The 22,652-nt window shown below is 47.3% G+C and overlaps 1 protein-coding gene and 1 long non-coding RNA gene across 6 annotated transcripts in view; one reads left to right on the top strand and one right to left on the bottom strand.

Annotated features, from left to right (window-relative positions):
- Window positions 1–2,906, bottom strand: part of LOC116955004 (ras-related protein Rab-27A-like) — a 94,880-nt gene extending 91,974 nt beyond the window's left edge. For 3 of the 5 annotated variants that reach the window (XM_032975925.2, XM_032975924.2, XM_076052729.1), the window contains exon 1: window positions 907–1,020. The gene's annotated coding sequence lies outside the window, so the exon portion shown is untranslated. Of the gene's footprint in view, window positions 1–906 lie in introns of all 5 variants that reach the window. The other 2 variants (XR_012929720.1, XM_032975927.2) reach the window with 2 other exon arrangements.
- Window positions 2,845–22,652, top strand: part of LOC116955033 (uncharacterized) — a 53,135-nt gene continuing 33,327 nt past the window's right edge. Inside the window, exons 1-3 of the long non-coding RNA XR_004404794.2 lie at window positions 2,845–3,027; window positions 7,144–7,244; window positions 18,037–18,897. This is a non-coding gene — a long non-coding RNA (uncharacterized LOC116955033). The remainder of the gene's footprint in view (window positions 3,028–7,143; window positions 7,245–18,036; window positions 18,898–22,652) is intronic.

Below are 22,652 nucleotides of genomic sequence, written 5' to 3'. Positions count from 1 at the left end.
AGAGCAGTGGATAGAGAATGTTAGCAGCATTACCCCGTGATAGTAGACACACACACAGCAGTGGATAGAGAATGTTAGCAGCATTACCCCGTGATAGTAGACACACACACAGCAGTGGATAGAGAATGTAAGCAGCATTACCCCGTGATAGTAGACACACACACAGCAGTGGATAGAGAATGTTAGCAGCATTACCCCGTGATAGTAGACACACACACAGCAGTGGATAGAGAATGTTAGCAGCATTACCCCGTGATAGTAGACACACACACACAGCAGTGGATAGAGAATGTTAGCAGCATTACCCCGTGATAGTAGACACACACACAGCAGTGGATAGAGAATGTTAGCAGCATTACCCCGTGATAGTAGACACACACACAGAGCAGTGGATAGAGAATGTTAGCAGCATTACCCCGTGATAGTAGACACACACACACAGCAGTGGATAGAGAATGTAAGCAGCATTACCCCGTGATAGTAGACACACACACAGAGCAGTGGATAGAGAATGTTAGCAGCATTACCCCGTGATAGTAGACACACACACAGCAGTGGATAGAGAATGTTAGCAGCATTACCCCGTGATAGTAGACACACAACAGCAGTGGATAGAGAATGTTAGCAGCATTACCCCGTGATAGTAGACACACACACAGCAGTGGATAGAGAATGTTAGCAGCATTACCCCGTGATAGTAGACACACACACAGCAGTGGATAGAGAATGTTAGCAGCATTACCCCGTGATAGTACACACACACACAGAGCAGTGGATAGAGAATGTTAGCAGCATTACCCCGTGATAGTAGACACACACACAGCAGTGGATAGAGAATGTTAGCAGCATTACCCCGTGATAGTAGACACACACACAGCAGTGGATAGAGAATGTTAGCAGCATTACCCCGTGATAGTAGACGCGCTATCGAGGAGGATACAAGTCGCCTGCTCTCATCAGCGTCTCGCTGCCGATGTCACCGCCCCACGCCGCCATCCTTGCCTCCTGCTCATCATCATCATCATCCCTCCCCTCCCTCCTTCCTCCCCTCTCGAGCCACAACGCCTCCCTCCCTCCCTCCTATTCCCGACCACCTCTCACGGATCCTGTCCCTGGTCACCTTCGGAGCGACGGGACAGCCTCGCAGCCGGGCTGGGAGAGGGACAGAGAAAGGGACAGAGAGAGAGCTGGGAGAGGGAGAGCTGGGAGAGAGAGCTGGGAGAGGGACAGAGAGAGAGAGAGAGCTGGGAGAGAGAGAGCTGGGAGAGAGAGCTGGGAGAGGGACAGGGAGCTGGGAGAGGGACAGAGAGAGCGCTGGGAGAGGGACAGGGAGGGAGCTGAGAGAGGGACAGAGAGAGAGTTGGGAGAGGGACAGAAAGAGAGCTGGGAGAGAGAGCTGGGAGAGAGACAGGGAGAGAGTTGGGAGAGGGACAGAGAGAGAGCTGGGAGAGAGAGCTAGGAGAGGGACAGGGAGAGAGTTGGGAGAGGGACAGAGAGAGAGCTGGGAGAGGGACAGAGAGAGAGTTGGGAGAGGGACAGAGAGAGAGCTGAGAGAGGGACAGAGAGAGAGCTGAGAGAGGGACAGAGAGAGAGCTGGGAGAGGGACAGGGACGGAGCTGAGAGAGGGACAGGGAGCTGGGAGAGGGACAGAGAGAGAGCTGGGAGAGGGACAGGGAGAGAGCTGGGAGAGGGACAGAGAGAGAGCTGGGAGAGGGACAGGGAGCTGGGAGAGGGACAGAGAGAGAGCTGGGAGAGGGACAGGGATAAAGCTGGGAGAGGGACAGAGAGAGAGTTGGGAGAGCGACAGAGAGAGAGTTGGGAGAGAGAGCTGGGAGAGAGAGTTGGGAGAGGGACAGGGAGAGAGCTGGGAGAGAGAGCTGGGAGAGGGACAGAGAGAGAGCTGGGAGAGGGACAGGGAACTGGGAGAGGGACAGAGAGAGAGTTGGGAGAGGGACAGAGAGAGAGAGTTGGAAGAGGGACAGGGAGCTGAGAGAGGGACAGAGAGAGAGCTGGGAGAGGGACAGGGAGAGAGCTGGGAGAGGGACAGGGAGAAAGCTGGGAGAGGGACAGGGAGCTGGGAGAGGGACAGAGAGAGAGCTGGGAGAGGGACAGGGAGCTGGGAGAGGGACAGAGAGAGAGCTGGGAGAGGGACAGGGAGAGAGCTGGGAGAGGGACAGAGAGAGGGACAGAGAGAGGGACAGAGAGAGAGCTGGGAGAGGGACAGGGAGCTGGGAGAGGGACAGAGAGAGAGCTGGGACAGGGACAGGGAGAAAGCTGGGAGAGGGACAGATAGAGAGTTGGGAGAGGGACAGGGAGAGAGCTGGGAGAGAGAGCTGGGAGAGGGACAGGGAGAGAGCTGGGAGAGGGACAGAGAGAGGGACAGGGAGAGAGCTGGGAGAGGGACAGGGAGCTGGGAGAGGGACAGGGAGAGAGCTGGGAGAGAGAGCTGGGAGAGGGACAGGGAGAGAGAGAGAGCTGGGAGAGGGACAGGGAGCTGGGAGAGGGACAGAGAGAGAGAGCTGGGAGAGGGACAGAGAGAGAGCTGGGAGAGGGACAGAGAGTTGGGAGAGAGAGCTGGGAGAGAGAGTTGGGAGAGGGACAGGGAGAGAGCTGGGAGAGAGAGCTGGGAGAGGGACAGGGAGAGAGAGAGAGCTGGGAGAGGGACAGGGAGCTGGGAGAGGGACAGAGAGAGCTGGGAGAGGGACAGAGGGAGCTGGCCGGGAGCACAATCTGACTGCTCTCTCGCTCTCTGCCCCCTCTCACTCCCTCGTGTCAATCTCCAACCCTCTCTCTCCCTTGTTTCCCCGTCCTCCCCCGTATCTCCCCCTCCTACCCACCGCATCTCCCCTCCCCCAGCTCCCCCCCCCTGCCCGCGGGAGCCTCCATCATCCTCCTCACCGCTGCCCTCCCTCGCTGACCAAACAGCACGAACACAACACGATCATCATCCTCGTCATCCTCGTCATCAGCCATGATCGATCCACCGCTGGATGAATGCCGTGACCCCAACAGCATCGCCATCTCACGGTCAGGCGAACACGACCATTCCGTCTCGTTCCCGCACGCGAGGTCATTGTATCGCTCCATCTCCGCGACGTACGTGATCCCTTGACAGGCAGAATCACAATCAGAATGTGTATTCACACGGAGCTATTCAGATTTTGCGTGTCACTCCGTTATTATTTTCGAATATCGCCCATCACCTCCATCACCACCATCACCTCCATCACCACCATCACCTCCATCACCACCATCACCACCATCACCTCCATCACCTCCATCACCACCATCACCTCCATCACCTCCATCACCACCATCACCACCATCACCACCATCACCACCATCACCTCCAATCACCACCATCACCTCCATCACCACCATCACCTCCATCACCTCCATCACCTCCATCACCACCATCACCTCCATCACCTCCATCACCTCCATCACCACCACCATCACCTCCATCACCACCACCATCACCTCCATCACCACCATCACCACCATCACCTCCATCACCACCATCACCTCCATCACCACCATCACCTCCATCACCTCCATCACCACCATCACCTCCATCACCACCATCACCTCCATCACCTCCACCACCATCACCCCCATCACCACCATCACCACCATCACCTCCACCACCATCACCCCCATCACCACCATCACCTCCATCACCACCATCACCTCCATCACCACCATCACCTTCATCACCTCCATCACCACCATCACCTCCATCACCTCCATCACCACCATCACCTCCATCACCACCATCACCTCCATCACCACCATCACCTGCATCACCACCATCACCACCATCACCCCCATCACCTCCATCACCTCCATCACCACCATCACCTCCATCATCACCATCACCACCATCACCTCCATCACCACCATCACCACCATCACCACCATCACCTCCATCACCTCCATCACCACCATCACCTCCATCACCACCATCACCACCATCACCTCCACCACCATCACCCCCATCACCTCCATCACCTCCATCACCACCATCACCTCCATCACCACCATCACCTCCATCACCTCAGTCACCACCATCACCTCCATCACCTCCATCACCACCATCACCACCATCACCTCCATCACCACCATCACCTCCATCACCACCATCACCTGCATCACCACCATCACCACCATCACCACCATCACCTCCATCACCTCCATCACCACCATCACCTCCATCATCACCATCACCACCATCACCTCCATCACCACCATCACCACCATCACCTCCATCACCTCCATCACCTCCATCACCACCATCACCACCATCACCTCCATCACCACCATCACGTCCCAGCCACGACGCGTCCTAAACACGCCTTGGGATTATTTTTTGGCTGCTACAAATGTCCACGTTGAGCTGTCATTTGTGGCCAGGTCGCTTCTGAAGCAAGAAGCGAATGGCTCAGCGAGCTTTACCAGGCAAAATTAAAATAAAAAGTGTAGTGATGTGTTTACCTTTCCTATACGTGGCACTCCTGTCGTGATTTATGTCATCGTTCGTTTATTTATCAGCCCTCTTGTCCTGGTGAGGGTCGCGGCGGCAGCGTGTTGAGTGGTGGCGGTCCCAGACCTCCCTTTCCCTGGCCACAGACTCCAGCACTACTACACTACGATACACTACTCTACACTATACACTACACTATACACTACTATACATTATACACTACACTATACACTACTCTACACTATACACTACACTATACACTACTCTACATTATACACTACACTAGACACTACTCTACACTATACACTACACTATACACTACTCTACATTATACACTACACTATACATTACTCTACACTATACACTACACTATACACTACTATACACTACTCTACACTATACACTACTATACACTACGCTATACACTACACTATACACTACTATACACTACTCTACACTATACACTACACTATACACTACACTATCCACTATACGCTACTCTACACTATACACTACACTATACACTACTCTACACTATAGACTACTGTACTACACTATACACTACACTATACACTACTCTACACTATAGACTACTGTACTACACTATACACTACACTATACACTACTCTACACTATACACTGCACTATACACTACTCTACACTATACACTATACACTACACTATACACTACACTATACACTACTATACACTACTATACACTACACTATTCACTACTCTACACTATACACTACTATCCACTACACTATACACTACTACACTATACACTACACTATACACTACACTATACACTACACTACTACACTATACACTACACTATACACTACACTACTACACTATACACTACACTATACACTACTACACTATACACTACACTATACACTACACTATACACTACACTACTACACTATACACTACACTATACACTACACTACTACACTATACACTACACTATACACTACACTACTACACTATACACTACACTATACACTACACTACTACACTATACACTACACTATACACTACATTATACACTACTACACTATACACTACTACACTACTCTACATTACTGCACTATACACTACTATACACCACTACATTAAACACTACTACACTATACACTACACTGTACACTATACACTACTACACTATACACCACTACATTAAACACTACTACACTATACACTACACTGTACACTACTATACACTGCTACACAACTGGGCCTGATGAAGCTAGTTGTAATTAATCTTGATTTGAAGCTGTTTATACCTACGTGACTAGTTGTAATTACTGGCGAAACGTCGTACTCACAATTGTAAATGTTATGGCTTGGCTCTCCAACACACAAGCGGTTAGTGCTGTACTAGTATACTACACTATACACTACACTATATACTACACTATACACTAGTGCTGTACTCGTGACGAATTGCCCACGTTCTGTTTACGTGACAACCCCTTACGAGTTGGCTGTGTCGGGTGGTGGCGGCGTGTAACGACACACATTTATATATCCACGCGATCTAACCCCAACGAACAAACAAACAAAACCGATATCACGGATGATGTTTGTCGCGAAAGTCTACTTACGCGTTCAGCTCCATGGCTCTCCAGATTCCTGCGGTCTGTAACAAATCTTCCGATCTGTAACAAATATTCCGATAGTGAACCCGCTTGCGTTCTGTAATCCACGCGTGCTCCTCTGTCGATCGATCGGCGTTATTTCAAATCGTACTGTGTCGTTCAACTCGCCAACAACCGATACAGCCTCTACCTGAGTCGTCGCTTTGACTCTCCAATGCACAACCAGTTCGTGCTGCGCCAGTGACGAATTGGCCACGTGCTGTGCTTACGTGACAAACTTTTTTAGCGATATTCTTTGGGGATTTTTCGGTAAAGTCACGTAGATCGGTTCAAAGAAAATAACAACGAAAATTACTCTTGCTAATTCGGGCTCTGTCGGGTGGTGGCGGGTTTTGACGACACATTTATATTTTACGCGATCTAACCCCTCCCAAAAAACACCCCCCCCCCCCTCTATCATGCATTAAACAGGTAATCCCCGACTTACGATGCTCCGACTTACGATAATTCGATCTTACGATGGCGATAGCGATATGACAAAATAGTAAAATATTTTTAATTTCGCGCGGCAGGCAAACGCAGCAGCGTACGAGGTACGGTCCTGTAACTTTATCATCGCCATCCGCCTCTTCCGACAGCTAAGTTAATGTAGCCATCAACAACCTAACATCGTTCAAGCATGCAGACGACGGACAGGATCTTGGCGAGTACAATGAGTGTATGATACGTAGCTTTAGCGATTTCATTTTAGGGTTACCACGATACGGTACATACGTTCAATGCATGTGAAAAGTTTTTTTTTTATAGCAGATAGGATTGTTTTCTGAAAAAAAAAACTTTCCATGATATTGCAGTTCACATAGGTAGGCTAAGAATTTTCCTTGCTTTTTACTTTAAATGTTACTGTGCAATACAGTATTGTAATTAATAAATACATACGGTATATAGTGTATAGTTCGCGAAAGCCCCACGTGTTTAATATCGTGAAGTGACAGTTCCTGCTTCAAGTTTAAATGCCCAATGATGATCCGTCGGTTGTTCATCGCCTATTTACAGCCCCTGCAGAGCCCGTGACGGGGATGTCCACGTTCCTATGGCGGAGTGCGAACCGAAGTCGAGCCATAGGACAACCACTGCTGACTTCCCCGCACAAAGTGGTACTTATTTTTTATCCACCCCGGCGGTGTGATATGTGCGCTCATTGATTAAAAAAAGAGTCATTCTGTATAGGCGCTTTGGCTTTTCCTGATCAAATTAAATTTATTTTGCGAAAAGCCCTCTGTTTTAAAACATTTTTTTTTATAAAGTCTGTAGTTTTATTATTATTATTTCATATCTACAAACATGTGAACCCCATTGGCGGTACCCTAGGGTTTATTTTATTTTAAAATGTTGCCGACTCCGTCCCACCGCGCACACAAACGCCGCGACGCGCCTTTGCGCGGATCGTCCTGTTGCCGTGTCGTTGCCAAAAGTTGCCGTGGTCACCGACAAAAACTTTGAAACTTTGATGAGCGCATCGTGCAGAGTTCGTCGAGAGGAACAGATCGCCGTCTCGTTCGCCTTCAACGGACGTAGAATGAGGTCACAACGCAGTTCATGCGAGAGCCGGGGGGGGCGTATGGGACCCCCCGGGGTTTCCCGCAATGAGGTTCAATTATAAAACAACAAACTAGCAGTCGTCGAAACCGTTGAAACCGTTTTCAAGATCAATAATCGGGTTTCAAAGTCAGGAACAGGTGCAACCGATTCCCACGTGGAATATTTGAGCCATGGTCGACAATTATCGCCACTGCGCGCGACCGTACAGACCGCACGGCGTGGTTAGTACTGGTAGGAAACGTAGTGGACTGGCAGCCCAACCGGGATTAATTCTCACAGGAGGCAGGGGATTAATTGTGTATGTCTGTGGATGTCTGTCCACGTGTATCCGGACACCCGGATATATAACAAATGCGCTCCTAGTAGGCATTACTGGTAGGAAACGTAGTGGACTGGAAGCCCAACCGGGATTAATTCTCACAGGAGGCAGGGGATTCAATGTGTATGTCTGTGGATGTCTGTCCACGTCGGAGGGGTGGGGCTGGGTGGAGAGGGGAGGGTAGGGAGGGGCTGGGTGGGGAGGGGCTGGGTGGGGAGGGTGGGGAGGGGCTGGGTGGGGAGGGGAGGGTGGGGAGGGGCTGGGTGGGGCTGGGTGGGGAGGGGAGAGGAGGGGCTGGGTGGGGTGGGGCTGGGTGGGGAGGGGCTGGTCACCCCGTGGTGCCCTTATATGGACTGGAAGCCCAACCGGAATTAATTCTTCACAGGAGGCAGGGGATGATACACTGCACTTTCTGGTGCGACCTCTTTTACACTGCACTTTCTGGCGTCGTTTTATAATTCCGCTCACTTTTCATTTTGCTTTCTTCTGCGCACGACCCCAACAAGTTTGTGCTTAAATATCCGTACATAATTACTTCATAATTACTTCAAAATTTCCTACCAGCCCCCTCCGCAGGAATGTGTTTGTAAAGTGACCGATACATCTTCAAAATCAGAATCTTTATTTACACACCGGAGGAATACGATGAGCTATGAAGCTCTTGTTCACACTCCAGCCAGAGCCGTAGGATGAGAATTAAATAATAAAATAAAATAAGCCAATATAATTCTCACGACGTTTCGGCCACAACACAAGTAGCCTTCTTCAGGTGAAGGAACAACAAACTGTATGGGACGACAGAGCTTCAATGAACGCTGCTAAGAATCTTAGCAGCGTTCATTGAAGCTGTTATTCTCATCCTACGTGACTTTACCGAAAAGAACCAAAGAAGATGAATCCTTGCAGTCACGAAAGCTTTAAATCGAAATTTGTCGCCCCGTTATTACTCTTGACCCATCGGCCACCATCATGATCACCACCATCATCATCGCCACGATCATCACCACCACCATCATCATTACCACCATCATCATGATCACCACCATCATCATCGCCACGATCATCACCACCATCATCATCATTACCACCATCATCATGATCACCACCATCATCATCACCACCATCATCATCATTACCACCATCATCATGATCATCACCATCATCATCACCACCATCATCATCATTACCACCATCATCATGATCATCACCATCATCATCACCACCATCATCACCATTACCACCATCATCATGATCATCACCATTATCACCACCATCATCACCATTACCACCATCATCATGATCATCACCATTATCACCACCATCATCACCATTACCACCATCATCATGATCATCACCATTATCACCACCATCATCACCATTACCACCATCATCATGATCATCACCAGCGTCATCATCATCATCACCACCATCATGATCATCACCATTATCACCACCATCATCACCATTACCACCATCATCATGATCATCACCATCATCATCACCACCATCATCACCAACATCATCACCAGCATCATCACCACCATCATCATCATGATCATCGCCATCACCATTACCACCATCATCATGATCATCACCATCATCATCATCACCACCACCTTCATCATCATCAATAGTGTAGTAATGCACGCGCAGCTGATGAGAGGCACTGTGCTAATTGAGTGACGCACGCGCAGCTGATGAGAGGCGTCTGTGTGTGGGCTGCGGATTGGCTGTCGGGCAGGTCCTGGAAGGTGGGCGGAGTCTAGCTGGGAGTATAAAAGCCGGCGTGCGGGAACGTACAGGGAGGGGGAGGTTTTCCATAAATGACGTCACGCACCTAGAGGAGGAGGGGGCTCATACATTTGTGACGATGTGTGACGAGACGGGAGGGGAGGGGAGGGAGGGGGGTTGAGAAATGTGACGTCACATCAAAATTGCGCAACTTTAAATAAATATAGACAGCACGTTCTGCTTAATTAAATAAACTTTTTTTAACTAAATGTTTTCTCCTACAACATCAGAGTGCAGCGCCACATTAACTACGCACTACAATGACAATAGTTTAAAGCGATTTGAAGCATGTTTTTTTTGGGGGGGGGGGGGGCGAGCTTTGTGACGTCATATGTGACGTCATTTATGGACGGCCCCTTACCTTGCCTCCCGTGTGAGTTCCACACTACATTAGTAACGAATTGCCATGTTTTGTGTGACGTAACAACCCCTGACGAATTTAGGCTGTGTCGGGTGGTGGCGGGTTTAACAACACATTTTAAATTTTGATTTAAAGCTTTCGTGACTGCAGTAATTCATATTCTTAGTTTTTTCGGTAAAGTCACGTTGAAGAGAAACAACAAAATAACAAAATATATATAAAACAATAAAAAATTCTCACGACGTTTCGACCATAACTCAAACGGTCATCATCAGGTGTGTCGGTTTGCATAAATTTATTTTGAAAACGGCATATTTATTTATATATATAAAAATAACGTTTGCGTCACGCGCAACGATGGCAGTTTGCCAGGACTAGTCCATCTATTTTTTGAAAAGAGGAGGGGGGAGACGAAATTTGTTTTTATGTAAGCTGTCTGAAAGGCACTGTAAGCGTGAACAATCAATCAAGAACTGAAATGATTTATCAAATCTTTCCAATGATTGCTAAGATAGAATCCATCTTCTCGGTTGAAATTGTCTCTGTGTTTGTATATGTGGATAGCCTCATGAACGAATCTCTCATGGAAGCCAGATGGCTTACAAAGAACCTCCGTCTTGGAAAAGTCAATGGCATGTGAGCCTACTGAATTAGAACAATGATCTGCTACGGCCGAGGTGTTGGTCCTACCGTGTTTAAGGTCTGCTTTATGTTCACGAATGCGGTCCGAGATATGGCGTTTGGTTTCTCCAATGTAACTACTACCACAGAGGCAACTTAGTTTGTAGACACCAGGGTATTGTATGTCCGGAATCACATCTTTTACAGACGGAACCAGATCACGGATTTTATGTAATGTGTTGAAACGGACCTGGATCTTGTGTTTATTCAAGATTTTGGAGATCTTTTTTGTGATCCCAGCAATGTAGGGTAAAGTGATGGTTTTGAAAGGCTCCTCAAGAGGGTTCTTCTTCATGGTTTGAGTGATAGCTTTGCGGATTGTATAGTCGGAGTAACCATTAGCCCTAAGAGCTTGGTGTACGTGCTTGAGTTCACTGCTTATGTGTTCCTGGTCGGATATGCATTGGGCTCTATGATACAGAGTCTTGATGAGAGAATTCTTCTGTGATGGATGGTGGTGGGAATCCGGTTTCAGATAAGCATCCGTATGGGTAGCTTTCCTGTAGACAGAGTGGCTCATTGAACCATCAGGTCTCTTTTTAATTAGGACATCCAAAAAAGGTATCTTGCCATCTATTTCGACTTCCATGGTAAATCTGATGGCTGGGTGTATGGAATTGATGTGGTCGAAGAATTTGTCTAGAGCAGGCCGGCCATGTGGCCAGATGACAAAAGTGTCATCCACGTACCTCTTCCATAAGGTTGGGCGCAGAGTGGCAGTCTGGATGGCGTCAGTCTCAAATTTCTCCATGAAAATGTTAGCTATAACTGGAGAAAGGGGGGAGCCCATTGGGGTGCCCTCAGTTTGTTTGTAGAAAGTTCCATTCCAAGTGAAGTATGTATTGGTTAAACAGTGTCTCACCAGGGGGGGTACCTCAGTGTTTAGTCCTTGATGAACCAAGTCTTCAATGATTGCAATGGTGTCAGGTACAGGAACCTGTACCTGTACCTGACACCATTACCTGTACCTGACACCATTGCAATCATTGAAGACTTGGTTCATCAAGGACTAAACACTGAGGTACCCCCCCTGGTGAGACACTGTTTAACCAATACATACTTCACTTGGAATGGAACTTTCTACAAACAAACTGAGGGCACCCCAATGGGCTCCCCCCTTTCTCCAGTTATAGCTAACATTTTCATGGAGAAATTTGAGACTGACGCCATCCAGACTGCCACTCTGCGCCCAACCTTATGGAAGAGGTACGTGGATGACACTTTTGTCATCTGGCCACATGGCCGGCCTGCTCTAGACAAATTCTTCGACCACATCAATTCCATACACCCAGCCATCAGATTTACCATGGAAGTCGAAATAGATGGCAAGATACCTTTTTTGGATGTCCTAATTAAAAAGAGACCTGATGGTTCAATGAGCCACTCTGTCTACAGGAAAGCTACCCATACGGATGCTTATCTGAAACCGGATTCCCACCACCATCCATCACAGAAGAATTATCTCATCAAGACTCTGTATCATAGAGCCCAATGCATATCCGACCAGGAACACATAAGCAGTGAACTCAAGCACGTACACCAAGCTCTTAGGGCTAATGGTTACTCCGACTATACAATCCGCAAAGCTATCACTCAAACCATGAAGAAGAACCCTCTTGAGGAGCCTTTCAAAACCATCACTTTACCCTACATTGCTGGGATCACAAAAAAGATCTCCAAAATCTTGAATAAACACAAGATCCAGGTCCGTTTCAACACATTACATAAAATCCGTGATCTGGTTCCGTCTGTAAAAGATGTGATTCCGGACATACAATACCCTGGTGTCTACAAACTAAGTTGCCTCTGTGGTAGTAGTTACATTGGAGAAACCAAACGCCATATCTCGGACCGCATTCGTGAACATAAAGCAGACCTTAAACACGGTAGGACCAACACCTCGGCCGTAGCAGATCATTGTTCTAATTCAGTAGGCTCACATGCCATTGACTTTTCCAAGACGGAGGTTCTTTGTAAGCCATCTGGCTTCCATGAGAGATTCGTTCATGAGGCTATCCACATATACAAACACAGAGACAATTTCAACCGAGAAGATGGATTCTATCTTAGCAATCATTGGAAAGATTTGATAAATCATTTCAGTTCTTGATTGATTGTTCACGCTTACAGTGCCTTTCAGACAGCTTACATAAAAACAAATTTCGTCTCCCCCCTCCTCTTTTCAAAAAATAGATGGACTAGTCCTGGCAAACTGCCATCGTTGCGCGTGACGCAAACGTTATTTTTATATATATAAATAAATATGCCGTTTTCAAAATAAATTTATGCAAACCGACACACCTGATGATGACCGTTTGAGTTATGGTCGAAACGTCGTGAGAATTTTTTATTGTTTTATATATATTTTGTTATTTTGTTGTTTCTCTTCAACGTGACTTTACCGAAAAAACTAAGAATATGAACACATTTTAATTTACGCGATCTAACTCCCCCCCAAAAAAACCCCCATCGAGTATGGAAAGCCCGACTACGTTTTAAACTGCCCATGAAATTTGTCTTAAACAGCAGGTGTCAAAGAACCACACCAATTATTTGAAACGCGGATTTGATTTTTTTTTACCTTTTAATGTTATTCGAACGGTAAGGTTGGGAGATTGTTCAATAAGACGAATCGGATATCCCCCCCCCCCCACCACGTGACCGATTGCCGCTGATAATAATGTAGCTACTACGTCACTGACAATAGTTACTACGTCACTGATAATGTAGTTACTACGTCACTGACAATAGTTACTACGTCACTGATAATGGTAGTTACTACGTCATTGATAATGTAGTTACTACGTCACTGATAATGTAGTTACAACGCCACTGATAATGTATTTACAACGTCACTGACAATGTAGTTACAACACCACTGATAATGTAGTTACTACGTCACTGATAATGTAGTCACTACACCACTGATAATGTAGTTACTACGTCACTGACAATAGTTACTACGTCACTGACAATAGTTACTACGTCACTGATAATGTAGTTACAACGCCACTGATAATGTAGTTACAACGTCACTGACAATGTAGTTACAACGCCACTGATAATGTAGTTACTACGTCATTGATAATTTAGTTACTACGTCACTGATAATGTAGTTACAACGTCACTGATAATGTAGTTACTACGTTACATATAATGTAGTTACAACGCCACTGATAATGTAGTTACTAAGTCACTGATAATGTAGTCACTACACCACTGATAATGTAGTTACTACGTCACTGACAATGTAGTTACTAGGTTACTGATAATGTAGTTACAACGCCACTGATAATGTAGTTACTACGTCACTGATAATGTTGATTACTACATTACTGAAAATTTAGTTTCTACGTCACTGATAATGTAGTTACTACGTCACTGATAATGTAGTTACAACGTCACTGACAATGTAGTTACTACGTCACTGATAATGTAGTTACTACGTCACTGATAGTGTAGTTACTACGCCACTGATAATGTAGTTACTACGCCACTGATAATGTAGTTACTACGCCACTGATAATGCAGTCACTACACCACTGATAATGTAATTACTACGCCACTGATAATGTTGTTACTACGCCACTGATAATGTAGTCACTACACCACTGATAATGTAGTCACTACACCGCTGATAATGTAGTTACTACGTCACTGACAATGTAGTTACTACACCACTGATAATGTAGTTTCTACGTCACTGACAATGTAATTACTACACCACTGATAATGTAGTCACTACACCACTGATAATGTAGTTACTACGTCACTGATAATGTAGTTACTACGTCACTGATAATGTAGTTACTACGCCACTGATAAAGTAGTCACTACACCACTGATAATGTAGTTTGTACGTCACTGACAACGTAATTACTACACCACTGATAATGTAGTTACTACGCCACTGATAATGTAGTTACTACACCACTGATAATGTAGTTACTACACCACTGATAATGTAGTCACTACACCACTGATAATGTAGTTTCTACGTCACTGACAACGTAATTACTACACCACTGATAATGTAGTCACTACACCACTGATAATGTAGTTACTACGTCACTGATAATGTAGTTACTACGTCACTGATAATGTAGTCAGTACATCACTGATAACGTAGTTACTACACCACTGATAATGTAGTTACTACGCCACTGATAATGTAGTCACTACACCACTGATAATGTAGTTACTACACCACTGATAATGTAGTCACTACGCCACTGCTACTGTACTCTACTTTTCTTTCACACTTTGAGAAATCCCACTCGCCTGCATGCACGTCTTCTCTGCTCCACGTGGAGTTGAGAATTTAGATGATGTTGCTGCTACAAATGCCCAAATGATAAGCCACTTTGTTGAGCTATCAGTTGTGGGCCAGGTCCCTTTTGAAAAACAAGCTAATATCTCAGTGGGATTTGTCTGGTAGGATGTGGGATGGTTCCGTTTAATTTGTTTGTGTTTTGGCGATGTGTTTACCTTTCTTGCACTTTGCACTACTGCCATGTTTTTGGAACTTGTTTATTGTTGTTGTCGTAACGTGCCCCGACTGGACATCTGTGAAAAGAGCTTTATAGCTCATCGGATTCGTCCGGGATAAACACTGATTCTGGTTCAACAGTATAGTACCGTACAAGCAAACTCCGGACTTCTTTCCACACGCAGTGTCTCATCAGCAGTAGCAGCAGTCAGGCTTGAATGATTCAATGCTGGCTTTTTAATTGTCAGACGTTATAGGTCAGATAACCCTTTGTAGACTGGCTCCTCCCCTCTAACTGACTCCTCCCCCAACGGATAACCCCGCCCCCTTGTGTTGAATGACCACGCCTACTCCCGCCTGGCTCCGCCTTTTCCACTCACTCCCCCGCGGGCAAAAAAATCCCCCGTGTAGCCTTAACAGAGTGTAGGGGCAAGTGCTGTTAACCAGTAGCACCTATCAAGGCCGGCACGGCACACGAATGGATGGGTGGCCAGCACCACGCCCGACCGCCTTTGTCTCCCTAAGTGGCACACAGCACCGGGTACTAATTTTAGGCTGAGTCGACCTATAGGGGAGACCCATGACCGGTTTGGATAAATCGTCCCTCGTGGTGTTGGTGGTGGCTGTGAGTGGGAATCGAACTCGTGTCGCCGGGTTCTTATTATGTAAATTGTTTCTCGTTATGTATGTGTTCATATTTTTTTCACAATAATAGGTTATACCCTCTCTGGGCAATACAACAGTTGTGTTAAGGGGCCGTCATTAAATGACGTCACGCACCTAGGTGGGGGGGGCGGGGTCAGACATTTGTGACGATGTGTGACAGGGGGGGGGGGGGGTTTGAGAAATGTGACGTCACATCAAAATGCGCAACTTTAAATAAATATAGACGACACGTTCTACTTAATTAAATATACTTTTTAATAAATGTTTTCTCCTATAACATCAGAGTGCAGAGCCACATTAAATACGCGCTACAATGACAATAGTTTAAAGCGATTTGAAATCATGTTTTATTTTCAAAATGGAAATATTGTTTTGTGGAGGGGGGGGGGGCAGAGCTTTGTGACGTCATATTTGAGGGGGGGGGTCTGACTTTTTGTGACGCCGTGTGACGAGGGGGAGGGGGGGTAAAAAAAATCGTCCAAAATCGCGTGACGTCATTTATGGACGGCCCCTAACCACACACACTTAGTGGTGACCATGCAAACAAAAACCACACTCTCTGGTAGTACACGATGGTCCATTGTCTATTGAAGCTGATTTGGTCCACACCACAGACAGCATTCTTTAGAGCCTCGTCTCAAGCGTTGTTAGACCACAGGACGCCAAGAGGCGGGACAGCACAAAGACCGATGCCGCTGTCAGGACATTGAGATCTGGGGGTGTGACCAGCTTCATCATGCTACATTCAATTATTTTTAGTTTTTTTTTATTTGCGAAGCAGTGTAGATTTGTCTCTGTATCATCCGTGTAAGGGAATCGTTCATTCATTTTGGGGTTTTTTTTTCGATTTAAAGCTTTCGCGACTGCAAGGATTCATCTTCTTTGGTTCTTTCGGTAAAGTCACCACCACGTAGAATGAGAATAAGATAATAAAATAAGACGATAAAATTCTCACGACGTTTCGGCCACAACACAATCGCCTCTACGGGGAGGGATTCCACACAACCGAAGAAGGCTACTTGTGTTGTGGCCGAAACGTCGTGAGAATGTTATTGTCTTATTTTATTATTTTATTCGTTAATTTATGTTGCAGCGTTGCCGGATGCAATTACATGAATGACGCTCTATAAAATGACATCATTATTATTGTTGTGAGTCCGTCGTGCAGCGCACTAACCACTGCGCCACCGCTCCCTACACGACCCTAGCCCCACCCCCCAACAAGCAATGACTCCGCCCCCTTTATTATTTGACTCCACCCCCCTCCTCGTCTAGCCCCGCCCCTTCGAGTCACTACCCATTTTCCCCCTCCCCTCCCACACACAACCGATGACTCTTCCCATTTATTTTTGACTCCGCCTCCCTTCTCGTCTGGCCCCGCCCCCTTCTACTCCTCCCCTGTCCCTCCCATCCTCCCCTCCAATACCAATGCCCGCCATTCGCCACCAAGGGGCCGTCCATAAATGACGTCACGCGATTGTGGACGATTTTTGACCCCTCCCCCTTCGTCACACGGCGTCCCAAAAAGTCAGACCCCCCCCTCAAATATGACGTCACAAAGCTCTGCCCCCCCCCCCTCCCAAAAATAAATCATGCTTCAAATCGCTTTAAACTATTGTCATTGTAGTAGTGCGTATTTAATGTGGCGCTGCACTCTGATGTTGTAGGAGAAAACATTTATTAAAAAGTCTATTTAATTAAGTAGAACGTTTTGATTTAAAGCTTTCGTGACTGCAGTAATTAATATTCTTAGCTCTTTCGGTAAAGTCACGTTGAAGGGAAACAATAAAATAATAAAATATATAAAACAATATGTTTTATGTGAAACAATATATTTTATTATTTTATTGTTTCCCTTCAACGTGACTTTAATTGTTTCCCTGCAACGTGACTTTACCGAAAGAGCTAAGAATATAAGTAGAACGTGTTGTCTATATTTATTTAAAGTTGCGCATTTTTATGTGACGTCACATTTCTCAACCCCCCCCCCCCTCGTCACACATCGTCACAAATGTCTGACCCCCCCCTCCCCCCCCATAGGTGCGTGACGTCATTTATGGACGGCCCCCAAGTGACGGTGACGTCACCACGACGCCTGTGCCAGGCTAGGTGCACATCGAGGCCACGTGAAGTGTCCGAAGGCTTGCTTAGAGGAGGAGGAGGTCACGGGACAGACCCAGCAGGTGCCATCGACCGATGGGTGACCGGTAGATGCACCACCACTTGTGCGCCCCCTACTGTGCAAACGTGCTGCACTTTAGCCGCCCGGCGCTCCGCTCGTTGTTGTGAGCGTCGCTCCTCTGCCCTCCGTTGTTGCTGGAGGGCGACTGCCTCCAACTGCCCAGCAGCAGCAGCGGCGTCCTTTACGAGCCTCCTCCACAGAGGTCGATCTTGACACCGCTGGTACCGGTCATCGGCAAGTCCGCTCAGCTCCACATCCTCCCGTAACCGCATCAGCTCCATCTCTTCTCTAGCCCGTGTCGTGCCCGTTTAGCACTCTCTATGCGGTTAAACAGAAGCTCCTTTGGGCACACGGTGGCTGGGCATGCGGGCTACGTGACCCAGCCAACCCAGCCTCGCCTGCCGGAGGTGCTCACCGATGGGAATGTGTCCAGATCTGTCAAGGATATGTGAGCTCCTCACACACGCACAACCGATGACTCCGCCCCATTTCGTTAACTGTGACTCCGCCCCCTCTTTGCCCCGCCCCCCCCAACTTCTCCCGGCCCCGCCTGCTCCTGGCCCCGCCCCTCTCCTGGCCCCGCCCCCTCCTCGCCCCGCCCTCCTCCTCGCCCCGCCCCCACCCATCCATCTATAAAAGGGTGGCTATCGCCCCGGGACCCATTTGGCTCTGCGCGACACCAAATCACAACGGCGCTACCTTGAGCGCGAAATTCACCGGTAGGTCTAGGGGGTTCACCAACACGTCTGTTCTCTTGTAAAACATTTCTTTATGAAACTATATATATTTAATCTTATATTTAAAGCTGTTTCATTAATGAGAGCAAAAAAAAATCAATAAAAAAATAAACATTTTTTTTCCTTCTATTTATGTAATCAGCCTGTGTGTGTGTGAGAGAGAGAGAGAATAAACATCGTTATTTAAAGATATACAATGGTTTAACGAAGTTTATTTTCGCTATGACAGAATGTCTCTCTCGCGCGTGTAGGGCAGAGGAGGTTAAGGGTGCAGCCCTGCAAGTGCCTGCCTCATGGCACCGCTGGCCGGTCGGCCCCCTCCGCTCTCGAGAGAACGGCCCCGCTAGACGCGTGTCGACCACAATGGAAATAGCAAATTAAGCCCAAGCCGTTCTGGGTTTTTTTTGTTCATGGATGGAACGATGGATGGACTTGGCCCCGTCGTAAGAACGTGGAATTACACGCTGGGTGCGGAGGGGGTGCGGTCAAGTGGGTCGGCCACATTCACGTATTTGTGTACGGAGCGGTTTGGAGTAACGCGTTACAAACGATGCATTCATGTAATAGGATTACATGCCGGCAAGCGGGCACCTGTATTACCATGCAAGTTACATTATAGTTGCTTGGCATGGGGGTTGTGTTGATATAAGATGGTTTAAGGACTATAATTGTTTTAACTATGATACACGAATTAAAATAATGTAACACAGACGCGCATACGTACAGACGCGCATACGGACACACCCAACACACATTCGCATCACATCGATACACAAAGACGCAACAAAGACAAAGATCCCCCGTATAGCGTGAGCAGACTGTCGGGGCAAGTGCTGTTGGCGAGTAGCACCTACGAAGGCCGGCACTGTGGCACACGAGGGGGGTGGGTGGCCAGCAGCAGCAGCAGCACGCGCGACCGCCTTTGTCTCCCCCGAGTGGCGATGTTCACACACCGTACCGGGGGGTTTACTCATTTGAGGCCGAGTCGACCTAGGGTATAGGGCTCAGGTTACCGGTTCAGATAATCGTCGCGCCGGTGTTAGCCGCGAGCGAGTAAAATCGAACTCGGGTCGCCAGGTTCGTAGCGCTCACCGCTACACGATCACATCGGCACACGGACTCGTATACACACGCACACACACGGCCGCACAAAGACACTCAACAGCACACGCATCAAACAGGCATACAACACTCCCTGCCAACACACACTCACTGACTCACACACTCACTGACTCACACACACACACGGCCGCACAAAGACACTCAACAGCACACGCATCAAACAGGCATACAACACTCACTGACTCACACACACTCACTGACACACACACACGCTAATCAAAACACAGTGCGGCAAGACAAATGACATGCGTACAGACGCGCATGTACACACCTGCGCAAGCGTATACACACACACGGACACGGACAATTGTGCACATTTTATTACACCCCTTGAACACACAGTCTTAAACGCATCATACGGGTCCACACACTCATCAACGTATAAAGACAAAGATCACCCGTATAGCCTCGACAGACTTTGTAGGAGCGCGTGCTGTTAGCGAGCGCCACGCCCGGCCGCCTTTGTCTCCCTCGTGCCGATAGTCGCACACCGCACCAAGCTACTACTTATTTGAGGCTGAATTGACACACTTCCAAATACGCACGCGCACAGCAACACAGATACACACCCACACACTCTATCACACACACACAACAACAACAACGGCCATTCGCCACTAAGTGGCGGTGACGTCACCACGACGCTTGTGCCAGGCTATGTGCACCCTGAGGCCACGTGAAGTGTCACACACACACACATATACAAAACACGCATATATGAATTACAAACACGTACCATCAATACACTAAACACGTACCAGCAAACACACACACACTTTAAGTACGCTTACACGGAGCCTGTAAAGCGCCCTTTAGCACGCTCATAAATAATTTAATTAGTCAAACGTCGTATTTTTAACCTGTCCAGGAATAGGCGGCGGTCAGGCGCCCGCTCCGTCCTTGCCTGGGTCAAACCCATGGGTTGGACCCTTAAAGGATCGTGTCCTAATAGGGTCTTCGTGCAGGGGCTAACCGCTAACAGTCACCGCAGGAGGGCACGTGTCCGACCTACTACATCCGATGGCCGCTGTTTCATGTCATTGCCTGTGGTATTGTTGTTGTAATTGCCACGGCAATTCGCTGTCCGTATGTTGAACTTAATTGGCTCGGTACGTAGCCAATCGTGCTGGTCGAAGGTGCACGGGGTGGGGGTCGGGGAAGGCCAGCAAACTAAAAACACAGAGAACGCATTCTTGAGTCTTTCGGTAAAGTCGCGTAGATAGGTTAAAAGAAGATACTTGTAACAAAATAATATTTTTTGTTATTTTCTTTTTTCGTTACCGAAAGACCCAAAGAATGTGAATTCCTGCAGTCACGAAAGCTTTTAAGTCAAGATTTACACAGAACAGCAGTTTCTAAAGACGCTAGCGTTTTCCCACCCCCCACTCCCTCCCATCTAGATGATGGTTTAAAAGCGAACGGATGATCCCAGTGGCTTGCTAATATCGTCGGAAAGGAAGAGCGTTCCGGACGGCCGCCGCAGAAGCGCATCCCAAAGATCCGCTGCGATGCAGCGTTGTGACCTCTTCACTGGAATTCCAATCCCGAACTCGCCAGTCCTGTTCGACCTCCCGGCGCGCCAGTTTGAAACAAGCCGGCGGTCTAAAATTTGCTTCGCACCGCAGGTCGCGTGCGTGGTGGGGGAACGCGTGGGTCCTCCACAACGCCCTCACCAGACCTCCTGCCCAGCGATGTTATTATTTTTGAGAATTTTGGCCCAAAAAAGTGGACCGTGACCCGACGGGCGAACGATGTGTCACGGGACCGCGAACTTCCCGCTTGTATAGCATTCTATTTTTTTTTAAATGCGCCTTAAAACCCTATTTATATCATCTTGATTGGAAACTTTCGTGACTGCAGGAATCCATACTCTTTGGTTCTTTCGGTAAAGTCACGTGGGTATAAAATAAAACAAATCACGACGTTTCGATCGCAACACAAAGCGGGTCGTCCTCAGGCGGAAGAAATAATCATAATAATAATCCAACAAGTGGAACTGAACTATCTACATACGCTTACGCTTATTCAACTTGTAGTTCATTTCGTAAATTATTCTTTAAAATGTATTTATGATGTAATTCTTAATTTAAAGCTTTCGTGACTGCAAGGATTCATCTTCTTTGGTTCTTTCGGTAAAGTCACGTAGAATGAGAATAAAATAATAAATTGATCAAATAAAATAACAATGTCACTCCAGCGCTGTCCTACCAGACAGTCTCGTCCCTTCACCTGATGAAGGCCGCTTGTGTTCTGGCCGAAACGTCGTGAGAATATTATTGTGTTATTTTATTTTATCAATTTATTATTTTATTCTCATTCTACGTGACTTTAACCGAAAGAACCAAAGAAGATGATGTAATTCGTTTCGTGCTGAGTGTCTGCTGATCCTTGATAAAGATCCGCTATATACATTAAATTATTATTGTTATTATTATTATTCGGGGCAGCCCGATGTGGTTCGAACTGCGAACCCCCCTATCTGCAACAAGCGGGTGAACTCACTGCTGCCCGTACCCCCCCCTACGGTTCTCCCAATCGTTGTTTGTCGTGTGAGTTGTCTCGCCGTTGTACGGACTTGAGAGTACGATGAGAGTTCCCGTGAGTGACGGGGCAGC

Source organism: Petromyzon marinus, chromosome 57, assembly GCF_048934315.1.
Source record: "Petromyzon marinus isolate PM22_M1 ecotype Great Lakes invasive population chromosome 57, UKy_Petmar_22M1.pri1.0, whole genome shotgun sequence".
NCBI lineage: Eukaryota > Metazoa > Chordata > Hyperoartia > Petromyzontiformes > Petromyzontidae > Petromyzon > Petromyzon marinus.
The sequence above is the reverse complement of the archived record's forward strand: the minus strand, read 5'-3'. Positions and strand labels throughout refer to the sequence as shown.